This window comes from Tamandua tetradactyla, chromosome 2 (assembly GCF_023851605.1).
Source record: "Tamandua tetradactyla isolate mTamTet1 chromosome 2, mTamTet1.pri, whole genome shotgun sequence".
Taxonomy (NCBI): Eukaryota; Metazoa; Chordata; class Mammalia; order Pilosa; family Myrmecophagidae; genus Tamandua; species Tamandua tetradactyla.
Window position 1 is genome coordinate 17657046 of NC_135328.1, and position 20330 is coordinate 17677375.

General features: G+C 39.1%; 1 pseudogene; it reads right to left on the reverse strand.

Moving 5' to 3' along the window:
- Window positions 1-11264: 11264 nt before the first annotated feature.
- On the reverse strand, window positions 11265-12231 carry LOC143655672 (nuclear distribution protein nudE homolog 1 pseudogene; annotated as a pseudogene).
- Between the last annotated feature and the right edge of the window lie 8099 nt (window positions 12232-20330).

Sequence of the window (20330 nt, forward strand, 5' to 3'; positions counted from 1 at the left end):
GTAAGCTGCTGGAATACAATATATCAGAAACGGAACTTTTTGAAATTCTCTTTTAAAAAGAGGATTTATTAAGTTGCAAGTTTACAGTTCTAAGGCCATGAAAATGTCCGAATTAAGGTGCCAACAATAAGTTACCTTCACTCAAGAAAAGGCTGATGCCATCTGAAAAATTGTCAGCTGGGAGGGCACATGGCTGGTGTCTGCTGGGGTTTGGGTTCTGCATACCTCTCTCAGCTGGGAAGGCACACAATGACGTTTGCTAGCTTTCTCTTCTGGCTTCTCATTTCATTAGGATTCCCAGGGGTTCTCCTTCTGCATCTCCAAAGGTCTCTGGCTGCGTGGGCTCTGTTGGTTCTAAAACTTTCTCCAAAATGGTTCCTTCTTAAAGGGTTCCATAAGCAAACCCACCTTGAATGGGTAGAAATGCATCTCCATGGAAACCATCTAATCAAAAATTACCACCCACCATGGGGTGGGTGGGTCACATCTCCATGGAAACAATAAAAAATATCTCACCCAGCAAAATTCAATATTGATTAAAGGACGTGGCTCTTCTGGGGTACATAATAGCTTCAAATCCACACAGGGTATTAGAACAGAGTTTCAGCAGGGTCTCATGACACAGGGGTCTGGGGATGTTCTAGTTTGCCAGCTGTCAGAATGCAATATATCAGAGATGGAATGGCCTTTTTTTATTATTAATTAAAAAAATTAACAAAGAAAACATTTAGAAATCATTCCATTCTACATATATAATCAGTAATTCTTAATATCATCACATAGTTGCATATGGAATGGCTTTTTAAAGGGGGAATTTATTAAGTTGCAAATTTACAGTTTAAGGCTATCCCATAGGGGAATGATATGCCCATGTTGGTTGGAGACATCTTGCCAGTGGAAAAGACTATTGTTTGTAGGTTAACATTAAAATTACACAATATGGGGTTTAGCCATCCCACATGATGAATTCCGTAAAGTTGTCCCATACAGACACAGACAACATGTTCTACTGTTATAACGCCTTTCAATTGTGTTCACCGTCAACATGGCAATATTACTTGTAGACCCACTAATGAACTGCCTTCACTTCTATCCATTTCCTTACATTTAAGTTAAACCTCATTAGCTATCCATTCACCCATCTTTAGCTTTTGTGTATCTCTAGGTCCCCTATATTCTATATTATAAGCCTATGAGTTCATGTTTACCAAAGTCATAATAGCAAAATCATACAGTATCTGTCCTTTTGTGTCTGGCTTATTTCACTCAGCATCATGTCCTTGAGGTTCACCCATGTTGTCATATGCTTCAGGACCTCATTTCATCTTACTGCTGCAATGTTCCATCACACATATAAGCCACATTTTTTGATGAGCATTTGGATTGTTTTCACCTTTTGACAACTGTGAATAATGCTGCTATGAAAAATGGTGTACAAACGTTTGTTTGTGTCAGTGCTTTCAGCTTTTCTGGGTATATATTGAGTATTGATATTGCTGGGTCATAGAACAACCTGATATTTAGTTCTCTAAGGAAACGCCAAGCTGTCTTCCATAGCTTCTATACCATTATACATTCCCACCAGCAGTGTGTAAGTGTCCCAATTTCCCCACATTCTCTCCAACATTTGTAGTTTCCTGTTTGTTTAATAGCAGCCATTCTTATAAGTGTGAGGTTGTATTTCATTGTAGTCTTGATCTGCATTTCCCTTATAGCTAATGAAAATGAGCATCTCTTCAAGCAGTGTTTTTTATTTAATTCTTTTATTGGGGAATTGTAGGTTTGCGGGAAAATCATGCAGCAAACAGAGAATTCTCATATATACCCCTCACACATGCAGTTTTCCCTATTATTAAAATTCACATTAGTGTAGTACTATTGTTCAAGTGATAAAACAATATTATCATTATTATATTCTTAACTATAGTCCATAGTTTACACTAGGATTCTCAGTTTATATTGTATGGTCCTAGTTATTTTGAAATTTTGTATTCTTGTAACATATACAATCTAAAATTTCCCCCTTTTAACCACATTCAAATATATAATTCAGGGGTGTTACTTACATTCACAGAATTGTGCTACCATCACGCCTCCATTACAGAAACATTCCCATCACCCCAAATAGAAATTCTGCAGCAATTAAATATTAATTCCCAGTCCCCTACCTCATACCCAGCCCCTGGTAACCTATATTATAGTTTCTGATTCTCTGAATATGTTTATTCTAATTATTTTATATCAATGAGATCCTAAAACATTTGTCTTTTTGAGTCAGGTTTATTTCACTCAAGACGAAGTCTTCAAGGTTCATCCATGTTGTAGCATGTATCAGAACTCCATTCCCTTTTATGTTTGAAAAATATTCCATTGTATATTGTACCAGTTTGAAATTGTACCCCAGAAAAGCCATGTTCTTTGATCCTGATTCAATATTGTTGGTGGGATCTTTTTTATTAAGTTGTTTCCATGGAGATGGGACACAACTAGGTGGGACCTTTTGATTAGGTGATTTCCATGGAGCTCTGTTTCCACCCACTCAAGGTGGGACATTTACTAGGGCCTTTTAAGAGGAAACCATCTTGGAAAAAGCTTCAAACAGAGACCTTTGGAGATACAGAAAGAAAACTTCCCCAGGAAGCCATTTGAGGCCAGAAGCCAAAAGGACCAGCAGATGCCGGTCACATGCCTTTCCAGATCAGCCTTTCTTGAGTCAAAGTATCTTTCTCTAGATGCCTTAGCTTGGACATTTTTATCACATTAGAACTGTAAACTTGTAACTTAATAAATTCCCTTTTAAAAAGCCAAGCCATTTCTGGTATATTGCATTTTCGGTAGCTTTAGCAAATCAAAACATATATACAGAAATCATTCATCCATTGATGGACACGTGGGTTGTTTCCATCTTTTGGCAATTATGAATAATGCTGCTATGAACATCAGTGAGAAAATAACTGTTTGAGTCCCTGCTTTCAATTCTTGGGGTATTTACCTAGAAGTGGATTGCCAAATCATATGGTAATTCTATACTTAACTTTCTGGAACTTCCAAACTATTTTCTCACAGCAGCTACAGCATTTTACATTCCCACCAGCAATGAAATAGTATTTGTATTTCTTCACATGCTTCCAACACTTGTTATTTTCTATTTTTTTAACAGTAGCCATTCTAGTGCGTGTGAGATGTACCTCATTGTGGTTTTGATTTGCATTTCATGGTTGATTTAGTTGAGCATCTTTTCATGTGCTATTGGCCAGTTGTATATCTTCTTTGGAGTCTTTTTGCATTAACTAATTTGGATTTTTTGTCTTTTTGTTGTTGAGTTGTAGGATTTCTTTATATATAATGGATATTAAACCCTTATCTAGTATGTGGTTTCCAAATACTTTCTCTCATTCTGTAGGTTGTCTTTTCACCTTCTTGACAAAGTCCTTTGATGTACAAAAGGTTGTAATTTTAATGAACTCCAACTTATCTATTTTTTCTTTTGCTGCATGTGCTTTTGATGAAAAGTCACACCCACAGGAATGGATTAAGTTTAAGAACATATTTTTTCTGGGGTGCTTAATTCCAAACCATCACACTTGGTTTGGGTGTTAGGGTGATGTTGCATCTTAGAACAAGTTAGGAAGTGTTCCCTCCTCTTCAATTTTTTTAAATAATTTGATCAAGATTGGTGTTATTTCCTTTTGAAATGTTTGGTAAATTCACTAGTAAATCTACCCGGTCCTAGGCTTCTCTTTCTTAGGAGGTTTTTGATGATTGATTCAACTATTTTACTTGTTATTGGTCTGTTGAGATCTATTTCTTCTTGGGTCAGTATAGGTAGTTTGTGTGCTTCTAGTAATTTACCCATTTCATCTAGGTTGGCGTACAGTTGTTCATATAATCTTATAATCCTTTTTATTTCTGTGTGTTGATAATAATACCCTCCTTTCATTTCTGAAATGAAAGTTATTTGCATCCTTTCTCTCTTTTTTTTTTCCAGTTTAGCTAAAGTTCTGTTGATTTAATTAATCATTCCAAAGAGCCAACGTTTTGGTTTCACTGATTCTCTCTATTGTTTTTCTTTTACCTATATAGTCTGTCTCCACTCTAATCTTTGTTATTTTATTACTTCGGCTCACTTTGGGTTTAGCTTGCCCTTCTTTTTCTAGACCCTCCAGGTATGAGGTTAGGTTTCTGATTTGGGATCTTTCTTCATTTTAATGTAAACATTATATTAATCTTCCTTTAATCTGAATCATTTCAATTGTATTGTATTCAAGTTTAGTGATTATTTCTTCTGCCACCTTCAGTCTGCTGAAGAAGCCATCTAGGGATTTTTCCATTGCAGTTATTGTGGTCTTCAAATCCAGATTCTCATATTTTTTCCTTCTTTGTTTTCTTGATATACTTTAGTTCTTTCTCTATATATTCTTTTTGTCCTTGAGCACATTGAACATAATTTTTTTTCAAGTTTTTGTCCAGGATGTCCAAAGTCTGGTCTTCTTCATAGATGACTTTGGATTTTTATCTTATTTCTTTGGATGGGCCAACATTTCTTGTTTCTTTCTTTGTCTTACAATTTTTTTGTTAGACAGTGTACATTTTAGTATTTTAATGTATTAATGCAGAGATTTCGTCCCAGAGCTATCTGTTCCTTAAGTTTGCATTCAGATATGTCGGACATTCTCTTAAGTGCCAGGGGCTAACAAGAACAAAGAAACAAATGCAAAAAAAAACACCTTTCACATATTTTCAAATTGGTGAAAATTGGCTGAATTTTCACCAGCTCCATTGGCTGGTACTCTTCTGAATTTAGGCCTCCTATTAGGAAGATGAGCCTGAGGGAAAAGTGAAGTGAAAAGATGGGTCTTCTCCATCTTTTCTGAGCCTGTGTCTTGCCTTAGGCCCACTCATGGCCTTAGGAATTCCCCCTTTTATAGGAACTGAAATGTCCCCTCTACTCCTAAATAGATTCTCTCCCTCCCAGGTATTCTATTGTACATCCTAAATTTAGTAATCTTTTGCCCTAGGCCACTTTGATTTCATCCTTTCTTCTATAGCTGCAGTTGTCTACAGGCTACTTCTGCCTGCAGAGCATGTTCTAGGAGGGCTTGCCTGACAAGTTGCCTTGTTCAGTCTTTCAGGCCACCACCCACTACACTGGCAGTGACATACAGGCACCCAGTATACACAGAGGGGCTACTCTGCTCCCACCGGAACAGGGCCAGGAACCCACAATGGGGGTATAGGCTGGCTCCACACCACACAACAGAGAGGCCAGCACGTCTCTCACTGTTTTAAAGCTGCATTTTCTTGATTTGGTTCTCATCCAGTGCCTACAACACTTGATCTATTTTCTCAAGTTTTGAAGAAGATAGCTTTGCCAGGTTTTGCTAGTTGGTCAAAGATTCTGTGGGAGAAATGGCACCCTGGAGCTTCCTATGCCACCGTCCTGGCCAACAAGCAGTTTTTATATACACTTTGTTATGTGCACAATCTCATATTCTTATAATAATTCTGTGATGTAGGTATTATTGTTATATAACATATATCATGTATTGCTAGAGGGGTTAACTAACCTCATACACAGCTAGTAATTGATATCACTGGGATTTGAGGTCTTACCACTTAAAATGTTATCCTGTTTTCCTTCCTTCAGGCTGAATTTACAACCCAATCCCAATGCTAGGGCATACGATGTTAACTGGAATTTGTTGCATAGGAAGTTTTTAAATTTGGATGTAATTTTATACTTCTAACCTACAGAATTGTGGGATAATAAATGGGTGTTAAGTCATTAAATTTGTATAATTTGTTCTAGCAGCAGTAGAAACCTAATATGAATGTCTGGCTCTTCTTTTCAGACTGGGCACTAGCCATTGTCAAAGCACTTTCCCTGAAGGATGTTATTCTAAGCTCCAAGCCTCTAATACATGCAATGCCCACATTCAATGTTAAGTATACTTTCCAAAAAATGAAATTAATGTGTTAGTAAAAGGCCTTTTGGTGGCTAGAGGTAGAAACCCATTCAAGCAATTCAAATTAAAGGGAATTTGTTGTAAGAATACAAGAGGAAATTTCAGGGACCACCAAGCTCAGATAATGAACTGTCACCCCATAAGAAAAAGGAATCAGATCCCTTTCCTGGAAAAGATTTGCCTCACAGCTTTAAGCAAGAACAGAGTGAGAATAAACATAGAAAGATAATGTCAACAAATTAGTTAAGATTAAATGCTCCATTTCCCATGACTTTTATGCACATTTATGGCTCATTTGATAAAGCTTTCCATAAATCTGATAATGTAGGAGATATGCGGTTTAGGTTGTGTGTTGTCTTTTTTAATGACTACAGCAGTGACACTGGTGAGAAAGAGAAGAGGGATGCAGAGCAGTACTTTGGAAGGAGGTAGAATTCACAGTTTTTTTAGTTTCCCAGGTCCTGAAATGAGTAACACACAAGGGTTGGCTTAAACCATTTGAGTTTATTGTCTCATGGATTTGAGGCTAGGAGAAGTAAAAGTAGAGGGGTCAGCAAGATGATGCTTCCTCCTTGAAGACTGTGATGTTCTGGAGCTGGCTGCTGGCAATGCTTGGTCCTTGGTTTTTCTGTCCTGTGCACATGGCAGTGTCTTCTCCTTTCCCTTCCAGGTTCTGTTCACTTCCAGCTTCTGGATGCTCCTCATAGCTTTTCTTTGCTGCTCAATTTCCTTTGCTTATGAAGACTTTAGCCATATTGGTTAAGGTCCACCCACTTTCAGTTTGGGCACACCTTAACTAATAATATCTTCAAAAGTCCTTTTTTACAAAGGGTTCACATCCACAAGACCAGAGTTGGGACCTGAAAATGCCTTTTGTGAGGGACAACCTCAACACACTGGTCTTCGTGATGGATTGGGTGTAAGGGTAAAAGAGGAAGAACCACATATAATTCCCAGGATTCTAGCTCCTATCTATACTCTCAAGAGACAAATAGAGACTCTTTATTTTCTTCATTATTATTTCTACAGTGCTGTGTACATAGTGGATGTTCAATCAGTATTTGTTAAAAAAAATTGTTGTTGAATGGTAGCAAACTACTAAATTTTTTTTAGCAGAAGAGTAGCACAATGTGTGCCGTGCCTTCTGAGCACCTTAATACCCGGCTGAACCTTCTCTACTTTTATCTTTCTCTTTCCACTAGCTGAAATTTGTGCATGAGCACCCTGCTTCAACTATATAAATGAAGAGGACATCCTAGCAGGTGCCACAGGCACAAGATGGAAGGAGCTTGGATCCCTAAATCAGTGCACATAGGCGAGCCCCTGCGGATTTGGGTACTTACCTGTTCCTTAAGCCGCTAAATTTTGGCGGATTATTTTCTTTCTGTCAGTATAGCCATCCTTGTTAATACAGGGTAGGAATTAGCAAGGGAACCAGAAAATGGTGTGAGAAGAGTGCCTGTGATGAGATTGGGGGATAAGTGAGTATTAATGGAGAACTCTTTAGAAATTCACCCAGTATCACCAAGTGATTTCTTTACCTTCAAATTTCTCAAAATGCTGACACTTTTCCTCAAGCTACCATTCGACTCCCACCCCACCCCACCACCACCACCACCACCACCACCACCCCCGCCGCCAGGAGACCTTTATTACCACCAGTTGGCTAAAACTTTTCTTTCAAAATGTATTAGAGACCTAAAAACAAAAAATCCAATGGCCTTTTTGCCCTCTTTATAGTTTTCTCCACTCTATAGCTTATGACACTGTTGACCATCACCCTGTACACACTGGCTCTCCTACCTCCCATTCTTTCTCTGTCCTTTTCACTAGTTCATTCTTTTGGTGGGGGAATGGGGGGCAGAGCAGGGACTGGGAGTCATATCCAGGTTTCCAGAATGACAGGTCAGCATTCTACCATGGACCCACTCAACACTAGTTCATTTTTATTCCACTTCCTTCTAAACCATGTTGTTCTTCAAGGCCTATCCTTAAGTGTGTTCTCTCTCTCTTTTTTTTAATCCAGACTTGATCCTCTCATTCACTCTCAGGCTTCATCTAAGCAGAGAGTGATTGACAAACTGTGGCCTATCCCTATGGGGTACAGCAGACACCGATTAGTTTGCTATGGACATATCCAAACTTGGGAGCACGTGGGAGATAGGAGGGCAACAATCTCTCTCCTCCTACTCCAGATATGAGCAGAGCATTTGCACTGATGGAAGACTTGAGTTTTCCATAAGTAAAGGGGTAGACTATGGGAGATAAGTGAAATTTTCCAATAAATGGCCTGAGAACATTCTCTGGGTGGCCTGACTATGAGTAGCTGAAACTGGGGAGAAACTCCCTCTTCCCCTAGTGGAAGGGGATATGTCTGAACTCAACTTCCCATGGCACCTGGTGACTGGGCAGCTGTTTCCCTGAATCCACTTGAACAGTTGGCACCTAAGCTCAGACTTTCTGCTCTTGAAGCCCAGAGTGTTCATCTCCCATCCCCTAGGTCCCTCTCACATCTACACATAGAAATGGAATTCCACTGGTTGGAGCACAGCCCCAAGGGGTCAACACATAATACTGCCATGTACGTTTCCTACAAACAAGGATATTCATTTATTTAACCACCTAAGCGCAGTTATCAAATTCAAAAATTTTAACACTGATATAATGCTCACATTCTATACGTGGAAGATAATAGCAAATTCAAAGCAGAAAAGGAGACAGTGTTATCAGTATCATTTCACTAGGAGAACGTAAGCTGAAAGAAGGTAGGGCTATCAATTCGGTACTAAAGGTGTAAGCCAAAAGGAAGGGAGACAAGCTATCTTTCAATAGCAGAATCTAGCTGATATGATTTACAAATATATGGGGCTGAGGCTAGTTAATGGCTGATTTCAAATTCTTTATTAGCTTTACGGTCTTTGCCCTACAAGAAAATGACCAGATAGAGGGACTAACAGCTCTTACAGTCACAAAGGCACAAGATAAAGGCTTTTATAATCACTTCAGATATCAGGGCAGCTGTATTATAGTATAGGGATCTCAGATGTTCTCCTTTGTCTACTCTAGTATCCCGGAAAGCAAAAAGGAATATGACACAGTAATTAAAATCATCCCTTAAATTCCAATTTCTCAGTTACACATCTACTCTCCCTGCTTCATACAATCGACTAGTTTAAAATAAGGAAAATTACTTAAATCTGAGCTGGAGAAAGGGGTTTAAGTCCCTTGTTTTGTGCCTGCAATTTGCTTGAGGCTTGGTTAAAACAAATCGCCTGCATTTATAATATTATAACTCACTTCCTCACCCTTCCCAGGCAGCCTGGGTCATCCAGAAAGTTGGAACATGGGGTGATATCATATGGTGTGCTCAACACTTGTTGAAATTTTACTTCTTTAGATAGACCAAAGAATATACCCGATTTAATAAGAGAATTAATGTAATTTAGAAGAAAGAGGAGGAGAGGAAGGAAATTGAGATTTGCCAAGAGCTCACTTTGTACCCAACTCCATGCTAAGTGCTTTAAGATCCCATTTGGTTTCATACCGATAAGAACCCTGTGAGACCCTTGTTTTGCAGATGAGGAAAATAAATCTCAGATTTAAGACTCAGTCCCAGCTGACACAGCTGGTAAATCGGTAAGGACGTGAAGGTAGATCTGTTGGATTTCAAGCCCATGATCACAACCTTAAATTGGGCAGCATGTATCATCTGTGAGGAGTACTTGCCCACCTAAAACAAGAGTGGACACAAAGCCAGCTCTCAGGGAACCTCTGAGGGACTGAAGTGAATTTCAGAAGAAAGGCTCATTCTACTGGGATTAGGTCTACCTGCATATAACAGAAAATTCAAAATGAACAGCAGCTCAAATAAGATTTTCTCATTCGTGTGTTCATGCATTCAATTGATATTTATGTGCCAGGCCCTGTTCTAGAATTAGGGAGGTAAACAGTTAGAGAAACAGACAAACCCTTTTCCCCCATGAAGTTTATTTCCAAGTGGGAGTACAAATGGACAGTAAATAAATCGTGTGATGATATTTCTATCTGCCCTCCAAACCTCTCCTCCACTCTGTTCTTTGCCCTGAGAGGAAGATCTGATAGATTACTGCCTCTTTGTCCTTAGGTTTTCAGTTATATATACCAATAGGTAGGTATTTTTTTCCCAAATTGGGGAATTTATTTCCCAAGTTTCCTACCTGCAAGGGTTGTCGCAGGCTGGCTTTGTCCTTTTATCATGAAGATTAACATTTTAATTAGCTCTTCCCAAGGCAGCTTCCCTCCACCCCCACCTCAAACTTCTGGTCACCTGTACAAGGCAGAGAACCCTAATATAAACTATGGACTATAATTAATAGTACAATTATAATAATTTCCTTTCATCAACTGCAACAAAGGTGCTACAATAATGCAAAGCGTTAATGTGGGAAGGCACAGGGGAACTCTATATTTTCTGCATGATTTTTCTGTAAACCTACAACTTCTGCCATAAATAAATACATAAATATATAAAACAAACGAACAAAAAGAAATGCAAAGTTCTGGCCTCTCTCTCTTCCCCTTCCCTCAAGACCTCAGCCTAATGCCACCCACATGGTCACCCTATATCCTGCCCGCTTCTTTGTGATTATTCTCTGAAATTGTCCTTTTAGTGGGCCATCTGCTTCCTACTAGGACCCTGGCTGATAGAAAAAGATTCCTGTCAAGAGAGTGAATGCGCGTGGGCTCCTGGTTCCCTCTTCCAAATCTTCCTTAGAAAATTCGGTGAAGCAAGAATGAAAAATGGAGTTTAGGAACCAACCAACTGACAAATAAACCATCAGAAAGCCTTTAGGACGTTGAAGGCTATTGTGACTAGAAATGAAGGTGGAATTGGGGCTTAGGGTTCTCCTTTAAGAGTCTATTCTAATTTCAAGAGATATTTGTTATCTGTGTCTTCTTCTTCTTTTTTTTTTTTTGAACACTGATGTCTCTTGATTTTATTATTCTTTTGAAAAAAAATAAAAGTACATCTTTCAGTGATACAAGTTAAGAATGTTTCTTAGGGGAACAAACCCAACACTGTAAATTTTCTGAATTTCAGAAAATACTCTTTAACCCAAGAGTGTTTCTGTTGTTCTTTGGGAAAATAACTCAGTAACAAAAGGAAGGTGAGTGAGCTGCATACATGCTCCTGAAATTAGTGTGTCCTTTTCACTCTCATCTGGAAATGTCAGTTCATAACAAGCAGCGATCAGAACACAACAGACCATTGAGTGTTGGAAAATCCTGAGTTCATTTCCTTGTTCGAAAAGGAAACATTCAAAGACACTCCTCATGCTGTGATCCTTCTATCACCCAAAGGCACATGGTGCTGATGGCCCGCTTGTCGCTGCCATCACTTGCTCCCTGTCCTGGGGCTGGGACACTTGCTCCCTTTGGGGACCGATCATACACAAAGTTCTGTCAGGATGCAAGTTTGGACCCCAACGCCCATCCATTCCGCGGTAGGGCTCCCATGATACTGACAGCAGATATTCGGGCTGCAGGTATGAGGGAGATTCCACCGGAGGAATCATCCAGACCATGTCGCAATGTCCCTGATGTGTTTAAACTTGAGCTGGATCCTTGGTCACCAATGGGAGTGGATGGCAGGGAACCAGTGACCTGGACGGCAGCGTCCATCCTTTCAGCATCCATCGAGCTGGGTATCGAGGTCCTAGGTTTCACCTGCTTCTGCTGCATGGCCAATTCCTGCAGCATATCTCCTGCCTCATCCTTCAGTCACTGAATGGACCCTAGGAGATTCTCCTTCTCATCAAGTTTACTCTCTAGGAAAGCGTTTCTTTCAATGGCTTGATTTAAGCACCACTCAAAGTCTTCCAGAGACATGACTGTGGCCCGTCTTGCTCTTTCCAAGTCATCATTTGCTTGTTCCAGCTCTCAGATAAATTTCTGCAATTGATCTTTCATTGCTTTAGTCTGGGTGAAGTCATTCTCCAAGCTGAGATCTGCCTGTAGCCCTCAGAATGCTGGATTCCAAACTTCTCCTTGATGGTTTCTAGCTCCATGCAAAGGTGGTTATTTTATGACAGGAGGTCTCTGCTCCTGGTCTCAATTTGTTGCAACTGCATCTCCAATTCAGCTTTATATTCTTGACTTCCCTCTTGGAATTCTCAGAGTTCCTCTTGCTATTCTCTGCCCTCTGCTTGTAGGTCAAAGCTAGACCTTTCCAATAGTTAGCTTCTTCCTCCTCGGAGATCAAAGACTTCTTTCCCAAGTCCTCCATTCTAAAAATGGGGGAAGAGATCTACTCTTTTTGTGGCATGTTATCTGGCTCGGGAAGTAGGAACAAGGCACCTCTTATATATGTCTTGATCTTAATATTATAAGGCTTATTTTCATGTTTGGTGCCAGAAATTTTATCCCTTCATTGTATGTTTATTAAGGGAATTGAACTTAATTTCCTCATCAATCTTGTAATATTTAACCAGCTACTATGATTTTACAGATTTTGTTATGATTAACCCAATCAGTTTAAAAGACTATAGACTATCACCAGGTTAAGGTAAAAAAAGTACTTATATTCCTCTTTGAACGAATTATGGCATATATACAAATAAGTGGTGATTATAGCAGAAATATTTTTAAAACACATTATGACAGCTTTCTGAACCCACAACCCTCCCCAACACAATAGGCCTATGTATTAATTCTTACTTGAAATTTGTTTAATTATTGCATCACAGAATTTTTATAGACAGTATGTTAATGAAGTAAGAATTTTGCCTTTGTATAAAATCTACATGCCAATTAGTTGTTATCTGGGGTATGCTGATGAAAATTCAGTCTATTTTCTGGTTACAATGAAATATCCCCTATAATGGAATCTAACATGTAGCTTGGAAAAAAAAAAAAAAAACACTGTGAAATGTAACCTATTGGTGTGATAGCATCCCAGTACCTTCCTGCTCAGACCGATAATAGTTATTACTATTAGCACATCTAACATTAGCACATCTCTAAGACAACAACAGCAGCTCCAGCTCTGTCTGGTTTCTTTTGGAAACCACTCAATTTAATTCTTCACTTAGGAATCTCATTAACCCAACTATATCATAGTATTCTTACATTGCCACCATTATTTCAAGTCCCTTTGCACATGGTACAAACACGTTCACAAAGTGAACAGACCATGTCGACCTTTAACTTAATACACTTTTGATCTTCACAAAGCAATCATATGTAGTCTATTGACCAATGCCTGATAATAAGGCATTTAGAAAAATATTCCATGAATAGATGTTGTTCAAAGAAGATTCAGAAATAGTTAATTGAGCAAAGCACTCAAAATAATTTCCAAAGGTGAAAAAAGAATCTCTGCTAAAAAGTTCATTTTTCTAATCAACATATTTAAGGACTTCAAATTCCAATTTTAGATCTCCTTCAGTTTGAGTTGCTTCTTTACCCCTTCCCTAAAACGATTACCATTTGTAGCTGGTAGAAGGAATTAACCCTCCCTAACTTTCACTTGAACAATCACAGATAATAAGGTCGGTGACTAGTCCTATTAAGCAATTTATTCATTTGAAAGGTTAAGTAGTTGTATGTCATTGCCTAGAAATTGCAATTCTAGAGCATTTTTAAAGATTTTTTTCTTAAATTAGCATGAATAAAGTTATGTAATAAAAGTAAACATGTTTTAAGTAAAAATAATCACTTACTGATCAAGATCCTATTACTTTGAAATCAGTAAATGAAAATAATAAAAGCGTAACAGACATCTGTTCTGAGAGCTTATATGAATTGAATTATTCAATTCTCATAAAATCTCTTTGAAGAGACTATTATTGCTGTGGCTTTATGGATTCAGAAACCAGAGATTTAAATGTTAAACGAGAAGTAGGAAAACTTACATGATTGTAAGGGAAAGTGGAAGGGAGAGCATGCAAATGCGTGACCCAAGAGTGCTTTTTCTTAAAATGCAATTTTACTGAGATATAGTCACATACCATATAATCATCCAAAGTATGCAATCAGTGGTTCACAGTATCATCATAAACTTGTGCATTCATCACCACAATCAATTTTTGAACATTTTCATTACTGCAAAATAAAAATTTTATCCATTGTATGGATAAAGGGACTGTCAGTGACAAGGTTTTCACAATCAAACAGTCACACCATAAATGCTATGTAGTTTTGCAATCATCTTCATAAATCAAGGCTACTAGAATATAGTTCAACAGTTTCAGGTACTTCCCTCTAGTCACTCCAACACTCCATAAACTAAAAAGGGATATCTATATAATGCATAAGAATAACCTCTAGGATAACCACTTGATTCAGTTTGAAATCTCTCAGTCACTGAAACTTTTATTTTGTCTCAATTCCCTCTCCCTGCTTTTAGTCAAGAAGGCCTTCTCAATCCCATGATGCTGGGTCCTGGCTCATATTAGGATATCTGTCCCATGTTGCTAGTGAGCTTTACCCCATGGGAGTCATGGGAGTCCCATGTAGGGGGAGGGGAGGGCAGTGAGTTCACCTGCCAGGTTGGTTTAGAGAGAGAGAGAGGTCACATCTGAGCAACAAAAGAGGTTCTCTGGGAGTGAGTCTTAGACATAATTATAAGTAGGTTTAGCTTCTCCATCACAGGAATAAGTTTCATAGGGTGAGCCCCAAGATCAAGGGTTCAGGCTATTGAATTAATTGTCTACACTCTTTGCGATAATATTAGGATTTCCCCAGGTGGAGAACTTTAATATTTCCTCCTTTCTCTCCAGTCCTCCAAGGGGAACTGGGAAATACTTCTTTATTCATTGCCCTAATTACTGTGGGATATATCCGGGTATCACACTAACCTGTGCAAACCACAGGATCTTATTCCCTATTCAAGATTCCATGTAATTATGGTGTTCAAATAAACTGACCATACACATTAAATTAGATAATGCACTGCCCAAATATAAATTTTGCACCAAATGAACATCTCTTCCTTTGGTCTCACACAGAAGTTGAAGCTTTAAAATATGGACCATATCATCCTTTACCCTGTATTTTGATTTACCTTAGTCCTATCCTGATCAGTTTCATTTATATCTCTAGTTGAAGCTTGACCACTTTTTCAACTTTTTAAACAGTTGCTGTACGGGGTAATGCTGACTTTCATAGCTTCAGAGCACTAACTCTGAGTCTCAGGTGTCACATAAATACCTAAAGTTCCAGGGAACAACCAGGTAATAGACAAATAGCTCAGCATCCCAAAATTTAAAAATAACAGCTACAACTCATGGACAGATGTAACTGCTGGAGGAGCTTACAATCTAGGACCCTTTACAATACGTCCCAACCTGATAACCTATGCTCTCAACTTCAGTTGTCCGAGTTTGTATATTATAGTTAGTCCATATGATACATGACATTTGTCTTTTTGTTTGTGATGCTTCATTTACCATAATGTCTTCAAGTTTCATTCACCTAGCTGCATGCCTCCCAACTTCCTGCAGTCACTAACTAGTCCATTGCATGTATACACAATTCCGCCTTCCATTCCTCAGTCATGTACCTTTAAGCCACCTCCATCCACTGCAAATTACAAACACTGCCACCATAAATACCAGTGTGCAAATGTCCATCCATGTCTCCGCTCTCAGCTCCTCCAAGTATATACCTAGCAACAGGGTTTCAGGATCAAATGGCAACCTCACCTCTAACCTCCTGTGGAACCACCATACTGCCCTCCAGAGGGGGTGTACCATTCTACCTCCCTACCACCAGTGAATAGTTACATCTCTCCCTTTCCACATTTTCTCCAGTATTTGTATCTCTCTGTTCATTTTTCTTTTTTCGGGATGGGCGGGCTCCAGGAATTGAACCCGGGTCTCCAGCATGGCAGGTAAGAACTCTGCCACTGAATCACCATTGCACCACCCCCTCTGTTCATTTTTTCTTTTTTTTGCATGGGCAGGCACCCGGAATTGAACCCAGGTCTCCGGCATGGCAGGTGAGGACTCTGCCTACTGAGGCACTGTGGCCTGCCCTCCACTCATTTTATACTGTTTTATTCACACATAATATAATCCAACCTAAGTGGAAAAAAAATTAATGGCTCCCAATAAAATCACATAATCACACCTTTGCCACCACAATCTATCTGAAGACATTTCCCTTTCTCCCATCAAGAATCCCATACCCGGGTGGGTCATGGTGGCTCAGCAGGTAAGAATGCTTGCCTGCCATGCCTGAGGACCCGGGTTCAATTCCTGGTGCCTGCCCATGTAAAAAAAAAAAAAAAAAAAAAAAAAAGAATCCCATACCCCTCCTTCATCCTCATATCCTCCACTTATTGACATTTAGCTTTGGCACAATGCATTTGCTACATTCAACAGAAGCATAATACAATGCTACTGTTAACTATAGACCCTATAAGGGATGGTGGACTCCTTCCACTCAAATAAGGAAGCAATTTAAGCTCAACTTTCTAACCTGGCCCACATCTGCTCCCTGCCTACCCCCAAAAAACGTATGATAATGAAGGACTCAATATACCTTCATCTGTGATTGATCAGGTATGAGGCTTACTTGATTGGTGCTCTCTAAGGACAGTTAAATATACAAATGAAGGAGTCAACATACCTTCATCTGTGGTTGGACAAAGACAAATGAATAATTATGATAATAAGGTGTAGAAAACTCACTTTTTAACTGGCTAGTTTCCGAGACTATACTGTAATTCCTAAGTAGCCAGCCAATGGCAAATCGGGGGAGGGACTCCTTTGCTTTAGCTACTAAGACAAAAGGAGCCTGGAGGCTCCCATGCTTTGCACTTGCTCGCTACTTGTTCCTCTGAGTGCCCTTTCTCATGAGAAAGAAATAAAAGAGCTTCTGCCATATTGCATGAGCATCCAAAGAACTCACTTGAGCTGGCAATGCTGAGCTAGTAACACTGAGCTGACAGTACTCTCTGCATATTGTCATACCTGATGTCAGGAGGGTAGCACGTATTATGTCTTTAAGGACTATGGAAGCTTTGCATTTGGAACTCTCCTGGAATTATATGATATGTGTCTCTTCATTTGGGTTATTGTAATGTGCATTATTTCGGTATACTAAAACTGTATTCATAAGTATAGTGCTTTCCTGTGAGTCATTCTAGTGAATTATTGGATCTGAGGGGGTAGTGGGAAACCCTGAATTTGTAGCCAGTTGGTGGCACTCAGGACCACCGAACTCACAGCTGGTGTCTAAAGTGAGGACAGTCTTGTGGGAACTGTTCTCCCAAGTTTTGTCATTGCACGCAGTGACCAAGATATTATCACACACACAAAAATTACAAGACAGTTGCTAATGCAGAAGAAAGTCATAACCAAATTGTCTACAAGAAGGTTTGTGCAAGAGCAAAGAGGAGAAAAAATGACCTCACAGATTATTTCTATCAAATGTGGTCACAATTTAATGAACTGCCTTTCTCTTTTTTAAGGATAGTTCTATCTTTTCTGTCTTGTTTTAATAGCTTTATTGAAGTATAATTCATGAATCATACAATTCATCCATTTAAAGTGTACAATTTATGGTTTTTAGTTTATTCACAGATTTGTGTAACCATCACCACAATTAATTTTACATTTCATCATCCCCAAAATAAAATTCCATGCCCATTAGCTACCACCCCAATCCTCCCAGCCCAGCCCCTCAGCCCTAGGTAACCAGTCATTAATCTGCTTTTGTCTAAATAGATTTCCCTATTCAAGACATTTCATACAATTCAAATCATGTAATATGTGGTCTTTGGTGACTGGCTGACTTCTTTCACTTAGTGCAATGTTTTCAAAGTTCATCCCAATTTGTTGCTTATAAAAATATTATTCCATGTATGAACATTGCCATTGTCTTTATCCATTCATCAGTTTGATGGGCATTTGAGTTGTTTCTACTTTTTGACTAGTATGAATAATCCTGCTATGAGCATCTGTGTAGAAGTTTCTGTGTGGGCATGTTCTCAGTTCTCTTGGGTCTATACCCAGGGCTGGAATTGCTGGGTCAAATGGTAATTCTAACTCTTTGAGGGACTGCAGACTTCTCCAAAGTGGCTGCTCTATTTCACATTTCTACCAGCAACGTTTGAGGGTTCTAACTTCTCCATATCCTTCCTAACACTTGCTATTTTCTGTTTTGTTTCAATATCATAGCCGTCCTAGTTGGGTGCGAAGTGGTATCTCACTGGTTTTGACTTGCATTTCCCTAATAACCAATGATGTTGTAATGGTTAGGTTTATATGTCAACTTGGCCAGGTAATGATACCCAACTCTCTGGTCAAGGAGGCACTATCCTGTTATTGTGAGGACATTTCGTGGACTTAAATTATCAGTGAGTTGATTGTATCTATGACTGATTACATCTACAATCAACAAAGGAGAGTGTCTTCAGCAATGAGAAACATTAAATCCAATCAGTTGAATGCTTTAAAAGAAGTCAGAAGAGAGAATTTTCATGGCTACTTCAGCCAGCCAACCTCTCCTTCATAGGATTTGCCAACCTGTGGCCTGCCCTACAGAATATGGACTTGTGTATTCCCAGTTTGTGAGACGCTTTTACAAAATCTCATATTTACAGATATCTCCTGTTGGCTCTGTTTCCCTGGAAAAACTTCATACAGATGTTGAGCATCATTTCATCGTTTATTGGCCACTTGCATATGTTCTTTGGAGCAAAGTCTATTCAGATCCTCTGTCCATTTAAAAAATTTGGTCATTTGTCTTTTTATAGGACATTTCTATTTTAATATCTGCATAAAAATTTGGAGATATACTGATGATATTCCAATGTTCTTGCTGTCTTTACTTTTATTTTTCTGCATCAAATGACTAACACATCTCCCACAACAGATTAGAAAACTGCAGATAAGTGAAAAGAATCTTGAAATTAATCATAACTCCACTATCAAGAGATAACCCATTACCATTTTCATGTATATCATTGTAATCTTTTTTCTATATGTAAATAGACAAACAAGATTTTAGTAAGAATGGTAGCCGTCTCTACGTATATGGTAATTTTCTTTACATGTCAAAAAGTATAATCCTACAGCATTATTTTTAAAAGCCATGTTGTATTGTTTTGTCAGAATGAACAATAACATATTTAATTCTTTCTTGGTTGGCCTCTAGTGATCTTTGGCAAAGCAAAACTGTTTTGCTGACGGTTTTGATCATAAGGATCTTACTGTAGATGTCAGTAATACATACTGACAAAGGCAGCAGGCCTCCCTTTGCTTTCACCCTGCTCTTTAATGTGTCCCCACTGACTGGAGAACAAGGTCCAACCTATGTAGCATAGCACTCAACACCTGTCTCAGTTTTGCTCCAGCCCAGCTTTCTAGCACTTTCTGCAGCCTCTTCTCCAACTCATCGCTTCATCGCTGCCATGATTTTCTCATGCATTTTCTTCATAATGAACAGGGTTGGATCTCTTCTAGTAATCCCTGAGTGGCACTGCCACTCATCCAGTGGCCCAAACCAGAACCTCGAGGTCATTCTGCATTGCTGACTCACCCTCACATCTAGTCCAGGACTAGATTCCATCAACTTCACACCTCTCGTATTTACTCTTCTTTCAATTTTTGCTATCTGTGCTTTAGTTCAGGCCTTCTCCCTTCTTGCCTGGCTCATGGCATTTGTTTCCTGCCAATGTTCTTATCTGCTTTCAACCTGGTTTAACAGAACTGCCAGAGTAAGTTTTTCTGCAAGCAAAAATAAGCTCAATCCTTTTGATGAGTTTCAGGATAGAGTGGCAAATCCCTGTTTCAGCCCAGTGGTCTACAAACCACATCCCATGCCCAATCCCACTCCCTGCTACTTATTTAACTAAATAAGGTTTTATTGGCTCACAGCCATACCTATTCATTTATATATTGTCTATGGCAGATTTTATGCTACAAAGGCAGAGTTGAGTAGTCACTGCAGAGAAAGTATGGCCTGCAAAGCATAAAATATTTGTTCTCTGGCCCTTTACAGAAAAAAATTGGCACCCTCTTGTTTTAGCCTTCTTAAACAAGTCTCTATGTATTTCTTAGTCTCTTATTCTGCCAACTTGCTCCACCATCCTCGCTATGCTCTCTTCCCTCCAGCCAAATGCAACAACCTGCAGTTTCTCAAAGCAAAATATTTTCTCAGTTCACTGTGCCCATGCAAACTCTTCTCTGAGCTGGGAGTGTCTCTCCACCCCCTTCTTGTAACTCCTTCAGATCTCCCACTTACTGTTTTTCTTTATCTTCCTAAAGTCACTGTGCCTGGTATCCTTTGCCCCACTCTTGTGATCTGAGACCCTGCTCAGCAAAACAAAACACCTGCAGTGAACTAAGCCCCTGTCCTAGGAAAGAAGCCCAAGGT